Here is a 16767-nt window from a genome sequence, read left to right as displayed (position 1 = left end):
GCCGCGTGTATGCTCTCTGGCCTCCGAAGGATGTGCTTCCGGGGGACCAGCCGAACCACTGTGGACACTCGTGCTGTCCTCATGAGATAAAGCCAAGAGTTTTCCTTCCCGGCTTTGTCAAGCCGTCAACAGAAGAAGAAAATTGGAGTTCCTACCGTGGCTCAGTGGACGCAAATCTCACTAGCATACACGAGGACGCAGGTTCGATCCCTGGCCTTGCTCAGTGGATTAAAGATCTGGCGTTGCTGTGAGCTGTGGTGTAGGTCGCAGATGCGGCTCGATCCTGAGTTGCTGTGGCTGTGGCGTAGGCTGGTGGCTATAGCTCCAACTGGACCCCTAGCCTGGGTATTTCCATGTGCCACCAGTGTGGCCCTAAGACAAAAGACCAAAACAAAGATGAAGAAGAAGAAAAGTGCCCAAATCAAGCCCCTCACATTCGTTTCCAGCTCATTTTTCCCCATGAGCAGATGCCCCCCATACGGACTAATTACAAACTGCTGCCCCTCAACAGTGATGAGGACCACTGACCCCTGCCGAGCGCCCACCGTGTGCCCAGCCGTGAGTCGGCTCAGGTAGACTGTTCCGGTCCCAGGAGGCGGACTCTGAGGCAGGACTGGAGTCCAGGTCATTTAATCAAGGTCAGGATGCAGGGAGCACCTCTCAGGGAGGGGGAGGGGATGGGGAGGTGGGGACTGGAGGCAGCCAATCAAAATGCTTCGTGCATCCCATCACCCAGGCAGGCAGCAGCGGCTCCATCCCCTAGGGCTGCTTCCAGGGGCACCGGTCATCACCACTCCTGTCCTGACCTCTACCCAGGGGGCCCTGTCTCGGGCATCAGAGTAAACGGAGGTGACCGTCCAGGGGCTGCGGCTGGGGCACCAAAAGGGCCCATGACACCTTTTCCCCGAGAAAAAGTAAAGCTCCACAAGGTTCCCTACCCGAGGCCATGCAGCTGGTGGCTCCCCTCCTCCCAAGCCCCCTGCCTGGCGACGCCCCCTGGTGAGCCTGCCCTTGTGGGACCCCCGAGGCTCCGAGCTCCCAGGCTCTGGGGTTGGCAGCCTGCCTCCTGCGAACACGTCCTGGCTCCGCTATCTGTCCCAGAGGAAAGGCACCTCAGAACCTTCACGTGCCACCCCCGCCCCAAGGTCAAGATGTAGATCATGGCAAGGACTTGACCCTGAAAATCCTGTTTTCTTCACCCACACAAAGAAGAACTGACTGACCCCCAAAAATCCAGCTGACAAGTGCCGGCGAAGGCATGGCGGAGTCGGAACCCTCAGACACTGCAGGGGTGAACGTAAGAAGGCTGGAGCTACCTGGCCAAACAACGAGTCAGTCCCTCAATAAGCCAAACAGAGAACTGCCCCAGGACCCAGCAACTCCACCCAAAAGCACTGCAAAGAGGTGTTCAAATAAACACTGGTGATGGATGCTCCTGGCAGCTGAGAGACACAAACCACCGTCATTAGCTGGTGAGCAAGTGGATTTTAGCAAATGGGGTCCAGTTATTTTAGCATAAAAAGGAATGAAGTCCTGCCGCTGGCCGCCTGGATGAACCTTGAAAACATCCCGGTCAGGAGGAAGCCAGACTCAAAAGGCCACCTATTCGAAGAGTCCTTTTCTATGAAGTGTCTAGAACGAGCAGATCTACAGAGACAGAGAGCAGACTGACGGTCGCAGGGGCTGGAGGAAGACAGGAAGGCAGGCAGCGTAACTGTTAACCTGGACACTTGGGTCCCTTCTTGGTGGGTGCTGAACCAAAAGACCCAAAGATGGGGAGAAGGAAGGAGTTATTACTTGCGGCGACTTAGGAGAACACGGGGGATCTTTCCCAAAGCAGTGTCTCCTGGGGGTGTTTTAAGCTCAGGGTGCATGCATATTCATGAAGGGATTTGAGCGGTGTATGCATATTCATGGTGGGGCTGGAGCAGAGGAGAGTTCAGCCTAGAATTGGCGCGAAGGTCAAGGGTGACTTTGACCTTTAGCTGGTCAAAGTCAGGAGGGTCTCACTCCCTGGCTGGGGTCTTCGTGCCCGCAGAGCTCAAAGCCGGGGTCACTGCAGCGTGTGTCCTCAGGAGGAACTATGCCTCTGGTTTATCACTGAACTGTTGTTGCCGGACTGCATTCCCTTTGCTCCCGAATATTCTCTCACTCCCAGAAAGATCACTGATTCCTGAGACACGTTCAAGGGCAAAACACCAAGGCCAGGCTCAGGTCACAGAACGGCGTGGGTCAAAAACAGCTTCACTGGAGTTCCCGTTGTGGCTTACCAGTAACAAACCCGAGTAGGATCCATGAGGATGTGGGTTCGATCCCTGGCCTTGCTCAGTGGGTTAAGGATCCGGCGTTGCTGTGAGCTGTGGTGTAGGTGGCAGCTGCAGCTCCAATTCAACCCCTAGCCTGGGAACCTCCATATGCCACGAGTGCAGCCCTTAAAAATATGATAATAATAATCCCCCTAAAAATGGCCTCTCATGTCAAGAAAGCCATGCCTGGTTCTTGGCACTAGGGACCCCCTCCCTTCTATGCTTGCATAACAGCTTGTTGTGGGGGTTCCCTTTGTGGCAATGAAAGGGTTTGGAACCAGACAGGCATGATGGCTGCACAGCACCGGGCATGCACCAAATACCCCTGAATTGTACTTAAAATAGTTTAAGTGGGAACTTCTATGGAATGCGTTATTTTACCACAGTAAAAAAAAATATATGCATATCTGCCCAGCCCAGAAGAAGGCGGGTGCGATGGTGAGATTATAAACATTTACTGCACATAATTCAAAAGGAGCCCTTGAGAAGCACGTGAAAAATCATGACGCTTTTTCATACTCCAAAATGGAGCCTGGGGACCAGCCCAAACCAATAATAATAAAATAATAAGACCTAACAGCTGTGGGGATAAAATCGTCTCTTTGACTCACATATGGATAATCGGGAGTTAACTCTTAATAAAATAATAAGCCGCAGGAGTGATGGGGATAAAAATTACCTCCTTAGCCAACGGCCAGAGACCAGATTCATAAGGTAATGACTCCCTTTTTTAGTTCCCTCGTTTTATTGCCTAAGATGTAACCGGAGCCGGGCTGTCCCCCAACTTTCAGGCGAAGGTAGCTGTCCATCAAGATGAGAAATGTCATCATTTAAGCCTGTGCCCCCCGACGAGAAGGTCCACGTAGTCAATGAGGAGGCCCGTGGGGTGGTGATTTACACCACAGCTGCCGGGGCGGCTCTCTCCGAGACATTCAGGGACCTCAGGTCACCTTCAGTAGCCGGGGCCCCCAGGTCCCACTCGGCTGCTGAGTGTCCCAAGCAGACAGCATCACACCTGTTGGGGTCCTTGGTGAGCCTCTCCTGATTGAGTCAAAGGGCAGAGTCCCCACGCAGAAAACACTGGAGGAGAAGTGGCAGGGGAGTAAAATCCCTGATATGCGACGTCTACAGCAGAACTCTGGAGAGCAGGGACAAAGTCTGGGGGTCAGTCGTATCCCATTTTGCTGCGGTCACAGTCGCCTTGAGGCATGTTTTGTTTTCGGTGTGCAGTGGTGCTTGTTTCTTTGCAAGGATGCTCACCTGGGACTGGGTTTTGAGGGGTGCAGGTGGCATTAAGGTTCCCTTGGACTTGCACCCAGCCTGGGGCTGAGGACCCGCCTCAGCCTCCTACAGGCTTAAGCCAAGGCCCTAAGGGCTGAACCCCGCCCTCCCCCAACCAGGGAGCAGAGGTCAGGGTGCCTGGGCTTGGTCGATCCCTGAAGCAGGGCCACTCCGTCTGCTTGAGGTCCAGCCTCGCAGATGGCCGGTCCCTTCTCCACTCCTCTCCCCCCAGGTACCCTTCCCGGATACCCTGCGCTGGGCTTTCTGCCTCTCGGCCACCGCCCGTCTCCACACCGTTTTACTTTTTAATTTTAATAAACACCATCTGAATAGCAACACAGTTACACCGTGGGGGCAGCAAGCTGCCTCCCCGACTCGGGTCCACCGGGCCCAGCGAGGCCAGCAGAGCTTCCTTCTCCCGGGAACTCGGGAGATGGCAGAGGCTCCAAGCTCAGGATGACAGCGGGAGACGGCACAGCGCATGCCCACCGCCCACACGCGCGCACATGCGCACACGCGCCCCACGCTCGGGAGCCCACACACCCACCTCCCTGGCATCCAGTCCCATTAACTGATTGCTTCTCCCCGTCGTAATATTCGCGGCTGTTCAGCAAACCTCCTTCTTTTGTTTCTGCTTCCCACCGTCCTTTTGAGAGGGGCCCGTTTTGATTAATATTAACGCTTCGCCCCAACCCCTTTCCCAACCATTTGAAAGGGCACTTCCTCTCTTGGGCAGAGGCATTGATCAATTGGCACAAAGCAGGGGGCGGGGATCACTACGGAGGGCGGGCAGAGGGAGCAGATTCCAGAGACTTCGGAAAGCCAAGATTTGATATCTTCTTCCTCCCCCGCAATTCCCCCTTCTGCTGCCCAGACCGAACTTCAAACAGCGCGGCTGGAGGGGTTCCTAGGACACGTGGCCCCGTGCCTGAAGCCCACCAAATTACCTCTGAAACAATGTGCTAATCAGCTGAGCAGGGGATGGTCGCCTCCGGGCACCATCCTACTAATCCTGTTTGGCAGTCTCCTCCCCCCTGCTCCCCACGGCTCCAAGCCCCCTGCTCTGGGTGGCAGCCCCCTCGTTCAAGAAGCCAGCCTCCCTGCCCGCTAGCTGGCCTGGGCCAGGGCACCAGCCTGGGGTGGGCGGCGGGGCAAGCCCCCACCATCCCCGCCAGCTCATCCTCCGCCTCCCCTCTCCTCCCTCCGCCCCACCTCTTCTTTCCTCTCCCCAGAGCTGCTGTAACTGACATTTTCCATCTGACAGGTTCTGTTTTCCCTGCCTCCGGTTGCCAGGGAAACAAGCAGAGAGGACCGCAGCCAGGGAGCCGTTAGCTGCCTTTTTAAGGGGCCCTGGACGTAAACAGCCACTTTTCATAATGGGCGCTGGGCACAAAGGTTTAAAAAAAACAACAACAAAACAACACAGAAGAGGAGGCTAAAGTGGGGGGCGGGGAAGTCAAGGGAAGGGCCCCCACAGAGTTAATGAGAAAGTGAAGGAAAAGATTCGAGAAAGCCTCACACTCCTTTGGACAAAACCAGCAACCTTCCGGGAAGTTCTGATTCTCTCCCTGATGTGCAAAAAAGGCAGGCACCTGGCTCCCAGTCGTCTGAGGTCCTGCTCCTAAGATTTTTAAGACCAGGAACCTCTGCAGGCAAAACTTTGACTCCATGGAGCTGCATGGGGCTATTAGGACTGAAACCACCTCAGGGCTGAAAGATGCTCTTCCCGAAATGATGGGACCGTGCAGGCCTGTCCTCCCACGGAGGGCTGTTAGCACACCTGGCAACTTTGGCCTCTATCTCTTGAGTGTTTCTGACCCCCTCTCCCCGGCTTCACCCTTCCTGCCCAGGTGGGCTTCTGCCATTTTCCCTGAGCCTTTGCAACCGCCTCCTAATCGGTCCCCACCCCACCACCTCCTCCCCCAGCTCCCCTACGCTCTTCCCACCCAGCAATGTTTTCTTTTCTTTTCTTTTCTTTTTTTTTTTTTGTGTGTGTGTGTGTGTGTTTGCCTTTTCTAGGGCCACTCCGCAGCATATGGAGGTTCCCAGGCTAGGGGTCTCATCGGAGCTGTAGCCGCCGGCCTACGCCAGAGCCACAGCAACTCAGGATATGAGACACGTCTTCAACCTACACCACAGGTCACAGCAACGCCGGATCTTTAACCCACTGAGCAGGCCAGGGATCGAACCCGCAGCCTCATGGTTCTTAGTCAGACTTGTTAACCACTGAGCCACGACGGGAACTCCCAGCCACGTTTTCTTATACACACCTGTCCCACAGGGGCGCCCCCAGTGATGTCCACCTGAGCACACCTGCTGCAAAATCCTTAGCCTGCCACCAGTACCCTTCACCATCTGACCTCGACCTAGCTTTCCAACCCCCTCTCCCGTCTGCATCCTGAGTCCTGACTGAGCCACATGGAGCCCTGAGGCCCAGGGCTCTTCCACGTCCCCGTTTGCTCAAGCTAGAAGCCTCTGCCTTCCTACCCCGCTCAGCTACCCAGGACCCAATTAAAATGGGAGGGACCCCTGCCGCCCTCCCTGACCTCATTGGCCCCCCCTCCTCCATATGCCGCTCAGCTCTTTTGTCGAGCACCCCACCTCGGCTGTGGTTACAGGTCCGTTACCCTCCCAGGTCCAAGGACTCTTTGAAGGCTGAGAATCAGCCCGCACCTGGCACAGTCCATTGCATGTAGCAAGTGCCCCATAAACATTATTCTTTTGTCCTTACGGTGCACCCCACGAAAGAGAAAGTCAGATCCCCTTGGAGTAGAGAGGACTGGTGATACCACTCAGCAGCAGCATCCCAAACACACCTGCACGGCAGGTGCGCCTGCCCACGTACAGACCACATTCCTGCCTGACGGGAAGAACCAGCCAATTAAGAGAAAGAGCCCCCTTTCCATGGGTTCATTAAAAAATCTTCATGATGAAACGTTGAAAAAAAATGTAAAGGATTAAAAACAGATCTAACTTTATTTAATAAGAACAAGGACAAGGGAGAAATAAAATAACACTGTCGTCATCCCACAGCCCAGACACGCCATCTGAGGTTCTGAAAACGTGACGGGGAAAGGGCACACTCCCTGGAAAAGCCTCGTTCTCGGCACATCAGCACTTGTCATGACTCGGCCACTCTCCTGAGGCCCTGGAATGAACTGGGATTGTCTGGGAAGCCCCACGGGGCAGGTAAATGCGCAGGATTGCACCTCGAGGTGGACAGCAGACCTGGGGCAGGCGTGGTCCTGGCCACAGGGAAAGGCCCCCAGAAGAGAGAGCTGGCAGGCTGGGGAGGGGAGGGTACGGGGTGAGGAGACAGACAGCCTTGGGGACACTGGTGGGCAGACAGGAGGGTGAAGGAGTCTGTGTCTAGGAATGGCAAGGTGACAGATACACAGCAGTGTTTGAGAAAATCTGATTTGATCAAATCCGAGGAGACCGAAAAGCAGCAGCCAGGGGCCCATGAGAAGCTGCGTGTGGTGCAGCCGGGGGCGGGGGGGTGGGTGGGGGGAGGAGAGGCCACGTTGTGTTAACGGAGGGCTTGTGGGTGATTTAGACTTCTTCAGAAATTTAATGTTGTTATGCTATTTTCACACTTTTTTTTTTTTTAAAAGGAGTTCCTGGAGTTCCCGTTGTGACTCAGTGGCAACAAACGTGACTAGTATCCATGGGGATTCGGGTTCGATCCCAGGCCTTGCTCGGTGTGTTAAGGATCCGGCGGAGCCATGAGCTGTGGTGTAGGTTGCAGACTCAGCTCGGATCCTGCATTGCTGTGGCTCTGGCGTAGGCTGGCGGCTACAGCTCCGATGAGACCTCTAGCCTGGGAACCTCCATATGCTGCGGGTGCGGCCCTAAGAAGACAAAAGACAAAAATCAATCAATCAATCAATCAATCCAATTTTAAAAAAGACTCAGGGCAATTGCAAGAGAACTGTTGTGAGATCAGCCTGCAGGAAGCTGAGAGGCCTAAATGGGGTGAGGGAGGGGTGCCAACCCACTCGAGCCCGCTGGCTTGGACCCAGAGCGCCCTCCTGCCTCAGATGCTCTGGGCGTCCATGATGGGGACATTTACACAGGCCTGCTCCCCTTCTGTGGGTGCTGGGGTTCGGGGTGGCCCTGTGGGCCCCCCAGGAGTACAAGGCAGCAGAGAGGGGACCACAGCTCTGAACTGACAAAGCAGGGGATGCAGGGGCCACCTCGCTACACGATGCAACCCACAGAAATCTGCGTTTCTTTCCAGGAGCAAAGGGAGCTGATCTTTGATGAATGACAGGTTCATCTCAGGAAGCTCAGCCCCACCCAGCATCCAGGGGGCCACCTTCCGGGGAGGGGGCGATGAGAATTATTCTGCACTTCATTTGCATCATGCTTTTTAATTTAGCAGAGTGCTTCTCCGCGTCCTTTCATTTTGTCTTCCCTGCGGTCCTGTAAGAGAAGCCAGGAAGACCTGGGCCAACCCCTCCTCTATGTGCCGAATGCTCGGCCACTTCATTAGGCAGATGGTCAAGTGGTGGGGATAGAAGAACCGTGATTATCCTGGGCAGGACTCCCTGGAGGCCGTGCAGCCGGTGGGGGGCGCTGGGGACTTGGGCGGACGGAACCCACCTGCTTTCACCTTTCCAGGTGGAGACGGCTTGCCCTGAGCCAGCCCAGTGTCCACAATGCCCAGGGCTCCAGGTCCAAGCCCACCACCCACCTGGAGAGGCAGCTCCACGTGGGTGCCCAGGGGACCCCTTGGGGCACGTTCATCCTGGGGCACCACCAGCCCTCTGTCTCTTTCCTGGATCAAGGAGCACTGCCCGGCCAGCCCCTCTCTGTGGGTTAGATCCAAAGTAATTGCCTTTGTTGGGTTAATCGGGCAAGTGCCCCTCTGATTCTTTTTCATGCAGCAGATTCCTGTGTGTTGCTAAAAATACAAACGCATGACTCACAGCGTCTGAGGACCATAACGGAGAGAGAACACTGCGAGGCCTTTCTGCGCCTTGGAGTCAGGCCAGGGTATCCGCTGAGGTGGAGGGGCTGCGAGGCAGCACTGTGCTTGCGCCCAGCGGCAGAAAGAGGAGGGGTCCGGGCGGCAGAGAGCTCCGAGCTGCCCGCAGCATCTTCAGGGCGTGACCCCGCAGTTGAGAAAACCTGCCGCGTTTCTTTGTGCACTTCCCCTGCTCTGCTGTTTGGGGCTTTATTGTGTGAAAGGTTAAGATCTCGATACGCTGGTTCTTGTTTACGGTTCTACCTCCCACCTGCTCACACCAGCCTTTGGGAGGCAGTGAGGGTCTCCCAGATGTGTGCCCAGAAGTGCCCGCTGCCTCCGGGCCCTCCACAGCCCTGCGCCAGTGGAGAGCGGGTTGCCGGAAAGATCCAGAGAGTGCCAGCCTCACCCAGGATAAGCAAGACAAACCCCTTCCCTCCGGATGCCCCAGCGCCGCGCAGCTCCCCTAGCCATGCCCTGGGAGCATGTGCCACCTTCTGTGAGGGTTGCCTTCATTCGCTTCAAGGACAGGCCCTGGGGCCAAGAGGCAGCAGCTCATGACCTTGAAGCAATGGGACTTTGGAATCAGAGACACTCTCTCGGGCACACTCTGCGTCCTCCTCCAAACAGGGGCATCCATAGACACTGCCCGCTGCCCGGAGGTGATGAGATGAGGGTGGAAGAAGGCGAGCATGGAGAACCCACAGCCCAGAGCTGGTCTGGAGAAAACTCCCGACGCCTCACCACCGATCGGCATAGGCTGGTACCATGCCTGCGTCCGAGCTCCTGCTCTGCCCTCCCACACAGGCCCGTCCTCACCCCACACCTGGGTCTTCTGCCCTCTCCTCCCTGGGCACCTCGGCCTCTGAGTCACACACGGCCGCTGAAAAGCAAAGGCGGCTGTCCCCGCCCCGGGAAGCAGCGGCTGAAGAAAGGAAAGCCACTGAGGGAGTTTCCTTGGCATCCAAGTCCCTCCCATGAATCAGGTTCTCTTCCCATTACTTTATTCCAGGCAACCTGCAGGGTCACCTCCCACTCCCCTCCCGGGGGGCAGAGCCAGCAGGCCCGCACGCAGCGGGGAAGGGGAGAGGGGAGGGGTCTGGCCGATGCCAGCGGGCTCCCAGGGACATCTCTTGCGTGGCTGGAGTCTAGGGGCCCGACATCCCTTCCTCTGCCCAAAGCCTTTCCTCAGCGTCGCCACCTCCTTCTCGCCGAGGCCAGGGCAGAATGAGGGTGCAGCCCCTCCCTGGAAGCCTCCAGCCCTGGCCGGGCGGGAGGGAGAGTGCCCGGCCTCAGGTCAGCGGTCAGCGCTGGCGGCTGGGGTCACACCCGCGCCCGTCCCTTCTGGGTTCATCTCTGGGCTCAGTGTCCACACAGAGCAGGATGGAGCCTGGTCCCCGGACTCCTCTCCCCAGGGCCTCCAAACACCCGGGAAAAGCTTAAAGGCAGCTGTTCACAGCAAATCACATTAAACAGCAGAACGACCCGGCTGGAGATCTGGTTGAGGGCGCTCTGACCCCCAGCACCACCACACGTCCCCCCGGTTAGGAGAGCAGGTCGCAGCCACGCCGATCCATTTTCCTGCAGCCAAGCCCCACGCTCAGGGTACGCAAGGCGGGCAGAAGAGCCCCTAACCAGACCTCGGAGGGCAGGAGAGTCTTCCCACGTTGAGCAGAAAGAGGTCAGTTTCATCAAACAGTCGGTCCCCAGACTAGCCGCTCCTGGGCTCGGGAGTTACGTAGGGTTTTTAAAAATTATTAAGACGGGGGACTGTTTGAATTTGATTTTTATTATACTGCCTGCCAGAGTAGGTTCCACTTGGCCTGGGATGGGTCTTCCCACCAGCATTCCCGCCTCACCTTCAATCCATCAGCCTCTAGCCTGGTGGCGGGTCACGTGGTGGCCGCCCCACCGCGGGGCCCGGAGTCCCTGCACTTCCCTCTCAGCCCAAGCCCGACCCAGTTCCACGGAAAATGCTCAAAACCCCCTGAACTTAACAAAGTGTCACCCACGGGAACTGTCATAGACCACTTCAGGGGGACAAATTACTCGAAGCTTCACGAGGGACAGTTGGCAGCAGATATAAAATTTTTAAGTGGCCAAACCTGTTGACACGGCCCTTTTCCAGGTTGACCTCAAGTACAGAACATTTAAGAAGGTTTATTTCCGTGTTGTTTGTAACAGCAAAAGACACTGTGAGCAACTACGCATCTGTACAAGGAAAACCCAAAGATGCAGTGAGCCAAATGCAAGTCACAAAAAAAGGGGGGTTATTTTTGGGTTTGGGTTGGGGAAGAGGCCAATTAGAATATCTCTTTTTTAGAGTTCAAATAGCATATTCAAATTGATCGCCTATAATATTTCTTACGGGTGTTTTTTTTTTTTGGTTTTCTTTTTTTATGGCTGCACATGGAAGTTCCCCGGCTGGGGTGGAATCGGAACGGCAGCTGCCAGCCACCGCCACAGCCACAGCCACAACCACACAGGCTCTGAGCCCCATCTGTGACCTATGCTGCAGCTTATGGCAAAGCCAGATCCTTAACCCACCGAGCAAGGCCAGGGATAGGACCTACGTCCTCACAGAGACAACATCACATCCTTAACCTACGGAGCCACAACAGGAACTCCTATTTTCTTACGTTTTAAAATATGTTCTACAAAATAATAATTTAGAAATATGGCTTTTTCCCTCCCGCGTATTTTGTGAAACAACCTCTTCCTGCTCATCGTCAGCCTGTGTCCTTGTCACCACCACATCCTACTTCCCCTGAGGGGTCAAGCAACAACCTTCAGAAGGCACAGTGTCACTGGACAGTTGATCCCACGCCGCTGAGACCCAGCCACTTCCTACGGGGACAGGTGTTTCACTTTGGTTTGACTCATCCACCTTGTCAGGGCACAGTCACAGCTTCCACAAAGTAACCACTTGCAGTACTGTACTGTACACTGGTATTTCAAGTCTTGTTTACAGAGGCACTGATGGAAGGCTAATAGATCGAATACAAAATAATTACTGATGGGGAGTTCCCGTCGTGGCGCAGTGGTTAACGAATCCGACTAGGAACCATGAGGTCACGGGTTCAGTCCCTGTCCTTGCTCAGTGGGTTAACGATCCGGTGTTGCCGTGAGCTGTGGTGTAGGTTGCAGACGCGGCTCGGATCCCGCGTTGCTGTGGCTCTGGCGTAGGCCGGTGGCTACAGCTCCGATTCAACCCCTAGCCTGGGAACCTCCATGTGCCGTGGGAGCGGCCCAAGAAATAGCAGCAACAACAACAACAAAAAAAAAAAGACAAAAAAATAAAAATAAAAAATAATTACTGATGGAAGGCTAATAGATCGAATACAAAATAATTCCTGTTTTTAGAAACTCTTGCTGTCTGCGAAATCCCCCGCAATGAGTATCTATCCACAAGGAATTCCCTTCATCAGAATGGGAAGACTATACACCCTCGAAAAAGAACGTGGTAGACCTCAGACATAGAAAAGCATCTGCAGTATGTCCCTGAACGAAAAGAGCAAATTATGGAACAATATGTACAGTATCATCCTGTGTTTAAATACATGCACATGTTAGTAACTGCATCGAGTGATAGAAATTAAAACAGAACATGTTATGAAGAGTTATTGTCAAGACAAGTAGGACTGTAAAAACGTGCCCTTTTCTGAAGGGCTGGAATTGCCTGGGACGTGGGAAAAGTATTCTAGCTCCTTTATATTAGTCTTTAATAAATGAAGGAAGTACGTTGTAATCTCTAGTAGGACAACAGCTAAAAGAGCAGTAAAAGACAGTTTAACAAACTAGTGGTGGAGGAAGTGAAATAACTGTGTCTCCTTGGTTCATCCAAAAGAAAGCAAGAAAGGAAATCAAATGGAACACAGACCAGGTGGTACAAATATAAAACCTGTAGTACAAAGGTAGATATAAACTAATACACTGGTAATTAGATTAAACGTAAATGGATGAAATATTCCAATTAAAAGACAAAGATTGTCAGATGTGACTTTAAAAAAAAAATCAAACTCTATGTTCCTCGTAGAATCACAGAATGTTGAAAATAAAAGGATGGAAGACAGGTCAGGTATATTTCTGGCTCCCGTGAGCACCCTGGGGGGCCGGGGGGCCTTCCAGGGCTCAGCCTTGCTCCCCCACCGGGCTGGTGAATCTCACACGGGCCATCTGAAGCCTCCTTCAGGATGCGGCAGGCATCACCCTGCTCATATTCTGTCACCAAACATGTCACGTGGCCTCCCCTACCTCAAGGGAACGGGAGGCACAGAAGCCACATGCTCAGAAGGAGCAGAATCTGCCACACGCACCGAGCAGAAGCGCAGGACACAGTGGGTACAGCCTTCTGACTCGGACCTCCATCCTTTTAGAGGTCCTCCAGGCGGCTGTGTGTCTGAAAGTCGGAGAGAGACACACCTCTGTAAAGTTAACACCTGCCAGGTGCTGGCTGCCACCGGACCCAGAAAGCTTCCTTCTGAGGCTTCATTCAAACTTGTCAGCTGAACCGGGTCACAGGCAAAATAAGCCGTGGGCCAGGGAGAGGCAGACGGCCAAGGAGCCGAGGGGAGCAGCCGGGCACACGGCCTTAAAGGCCTCTGGCTGCCCCAGCAGGTACTTCCAAGGCTGCTTTACGAACCCTGCTCCTGGCTAAACTCATCTCCACGCTGTCCTGGCAGGGGGCTAATCCGGTTGTGAGAGGGCGATACATGGAGGCCAAGGTCACGCCTCTTCCTTGCACAGCCGGACATCTCATTAAGGCCAATTGCCACCATGTGTCCCTGAGTCGGGTGAGCATGTAAATGAACTGCCAGAAACTGGACTCCGTGCTCCCTCTCCTGTGTGTTGGCCTTGAACCTCCTTAAGTCCAGTTCTGCTCAGGTTACCAACAGGGGTTTCGAACGTGGAGGCAGAAAGGGTAGCTTCAGGACACTTGGGGCTAGGGCAACTCTGGAAGATTCCAAGTGCTCAGAACCTTCGCAAAGTCCACCAGGCAGTGGGATGGATGTATCAGACCTCGGAGGGCAGGCGTGGCCTCGAGATAGAGACTTGGGAACCGGCTCAGTATCTGTTGCCGGGTAACCAGCTGCCCCAACTTGGTGTAAAACAACCACTTTATTAAGCACAGTGCGGGGTGGGAGGGGGGAGTGTCAGGAATTCGGAAGGAGCTTGTGCCTCTCCTGGAATATCTAGAACCTCGGCTGGAAAGACTCAAAGGTACAGAATGGCTGGGGCCAGAATCCACGGGAATCATCTTCCTTGGCGCCTGGTCCAGACGGCACATCGGGGCCTGTCCATCCGAGTACCTTCCCCTCGGGGCCTCCGTGGGCCTTGGTTTCCCTCTGAGGGTGACCAAGTGCTAAGAAGCAGGGTCCCAAGAGGATGTCAGGAAGCCACTGTTCCAAGGGCCCGACTGAAGCCGCCTGGCCTTCTCTGACCTCGTCTCAGAAGTCACATGATCCACGTTCACGGACTCCGTGGATGACGAGGGAGTCATGACACCGGCCTAGAGTCAGGGGGGACCAGCTTGGGGACCAGCCCTCGACGGTAGAGAGATGGGTTCACGCTGCAGGTGACACGTGGGGAGGAACGGGCGTCCCCTGGGCGACCAGCACGAGGAGGGATCTGGATCGTGGAATCGACACACAGAATGAGGTGACAACCAGGGCGGAGGGAGGTGGGGACGAAGAAAAAGGCTTGCAGGGAGGGAAGGGCCAGAGCGAACAGCGTCCCCACCACCCGTCCAGGCACGAGTTTCCAGCTCGCCAGCTTGTCTGACCAGCCATTGACACGTGAGCGTCTGAATTCCCCGGCGTCTGGGACACGACAGAGAAAGGAGTTCTGAAAGTTTAAGGTGTTGATTCCTTTACATTGTTCCCGCTGGAATGTCACTGAGGCTAGCGTCAGGGTCGGGGGTCAGGGAAGGGGGTGCTCCCGGAGATGGAAGCAGAGTCTCCCATCCCAGCCCTGACGCTGACGGGGCTGAGAGGGGCTGTTGGAAGGAAAAGCAGGCGCCCGACCAGCGTCTCCTCTGCTGGCCCTGCTCCCCCCACCCAAACAAGGACCCAGTGGAGCTGGGAGCTCCTGGGAGAGACCGCGTCCCTTGCCTCCATCTCTCCATCTCTCACACACACGCGCGTGAACACACACACACACACACTCTCTCTCTCCTCCAGATGTGACCAGGGCTCTCACTCCATAGACGCAGGAGCTTTCCCAGATCAAAGGACAAGCAGCAAGAAGTGTGGGCTTGATTCTTTATCCAATTACCACTTGTCCTGGAGCCCAGGATCCTTGGGCCGGTGGAGCAGGAGGGCGGGCGGGCGGGAGGCGCTGAGGAAACCCCAGGGCGAAGCTCATTAGAAGCAGCGGCCAGGACGTCCCACTCCTGGGAGCCACTCCCTCCCAGGGACAGACTCGGGAATTCGCCACCCGACCTTAAGGAAGGTCACCTCTCCCCCGCCCTCGGTGGAGTGACGAGAGTGTCCTGCGCTCGGGGAGTTGGGGGTCACCTGCCTGGCATCTCCCCACACCTCTGGCCTCTCTGTGCTGCCCGTCACTTATTCGGTGCCGGCCTCAGTGCCCACATCTGTGAAATGGGAACTGTGACATCATACACCTTCAAAGATTCTTTTTGGAGCATCCTACGGCAATGTAAATCATTCATGCACGTAAAATACTGCGTCATTTCAAAAGGTATTCTCTGTGATGGAGAGGGAAAAAACAAGCCCCTCTGGGAGCTGTGAGTGTGAGCTCAGGACAGCTGTGAGCAGGGCATGCAGCGAGCTCTGTGGCCCCAGAGCCGGGGCAGCAGCATGAAGGGAGGCTGGACTGTGGGCGGAGACGGACCCAACCCCGCAGGACTCCGCCGCGGCCCGGAGCCAGGGCTGGTCCCTCGCCTCCCGCCTTCCCCTCCAAAGGTTTCCAGGAAAGGCACTGTTGCCATGGGAACACATGTCCAATTATTCTACTTGCAGAAAATCACTCATCAGCCAACTTGGCTGGAACATATTCTGTCTCCAGAGCAGAACTGCCTCTTGTTTTTCTACCTCAGCCATGACCAGATCTGTGAGCAAAGAAGCAGAGAAGCAGGCAGGACGGGGTGGAGGGGACACTCAGGTCGCAGGAAGGAGGGTCTTTGGACCAGAAAAGGCAGGGGGCTGCGGGGAGAAGCAGGCCCCTTGGTAGAGCATAGACGGGCTCCCGAGGCCTGCAGGTTGGTGGGCAACTGGAGCCTCCAGAAGGGGCTGAGGGACAGCAGGTGGGCCGGGGCTGAGGGCATCACCAGCATTACCGAGTACCCGCCCTGAGCCAGGCTCTGCTGGACCCTAGGCAGGAAAGGATGCTTTCAACACCCCTTTATGCCTTCAGTGGGGAGATCAGAGTCAGAGGGCGGTGGAGAATGGCCAAGAGATCGATAACAATAAATGACCAGGACACAATAGAATATGTTCCGAGCAGTCAGAAGTAGCCCAAGAAGGTGAGAGAGAATGGAGGAGGGTAAATTCAGAGGCTGGGTTTTGATGTATGAATAGGAGTTTGTGAAACAGATCTGGGATGAGGCTGTATGCTCTGGGCAGAGGAGACACGATCAAGGAGCAGAGTCCTGGAGTAACAAAGAGCATTCCGTTTTGTTTTGTTTTGTTTTGTTTTGTTTTGGCTGCACCCACAGCGTGTAGAAGTTCCCAGGCCAGGGAACAGCAGCAGCCACAGCAGTGACAACACTGGATCCTTAACCTTCTGCGCCACAAGGGAATTCCCAGCGAGCATTCTGAGAGCTGGCTGTTGAGCGCTGCCCCAGTGGGGCGCTCAATGGGGAGGAAGATGGATCGGGCTGGATTGGACATTGAAGCCACGTGCGCAAGGAGTGTGGCCTCCGGCCTGTGTGCAACAGGAAGAAGTCAGCCTGTTGGCGTTTGGCAGAGGCAGACAGGACGGAGAGGAGAATGGAAGGACAGGAGACCAGCAGGAGGCGGTATAAAAGGATAAAAGAGCATTGGCAGGTAAGGGGCACAGAGGGCCGAGCCCAGGACCAGAACTCTGCCCGGTTCTCAGCTCCGGGAGACAGTGTGGCCACAGCCTTAACCAAATGGAGACACGTGGAGGGCGGGTCTGGAGGAGGGAGCGGGATCAGACGGGATCAGTGAGGCGCCCGGGCTCAGAGCCAGACAGCCTGAGTTCAAATCCCAGCTTAGCAGCATCCGTGCG

The 16767-nt window shown here is 55.3% G+C and overlaps 1 long non-coding RNA gene across 2 annotated transcripts in view; it reads right to left on the bottom strand.

The window, feature by feature from the left end:
• LOC102162292 (uncharacterized) overlaps positions 1 to 16767 on the bottom strand; it is a 73638-nt gene that overhangs the window by 40842 nt on the left and 16029 nt on the right. The window lies entirely within an intron of this gene.

Source organism: Sus scrofa, chromosome 12, assembly GCF_054392235.1.
Source record: "Sus scrofa isolate SSC_HxYL_T2T_F1_AM1 chromosome 12, Sscrofa_HxYL_maternal_Yorkshire_Landrace_v2.0, whole genome shotgun sequence".
NCBI classification, from domain to species: domain Eukaryota; kingdom Metazoa; phylum Chordata; class Mammalia; order Artiodactyla; family Suidae; genus Sus; species Sus scrofa.
This window is presented reverse-complemented; position numbering and strand designations above follow the sequence as displayed.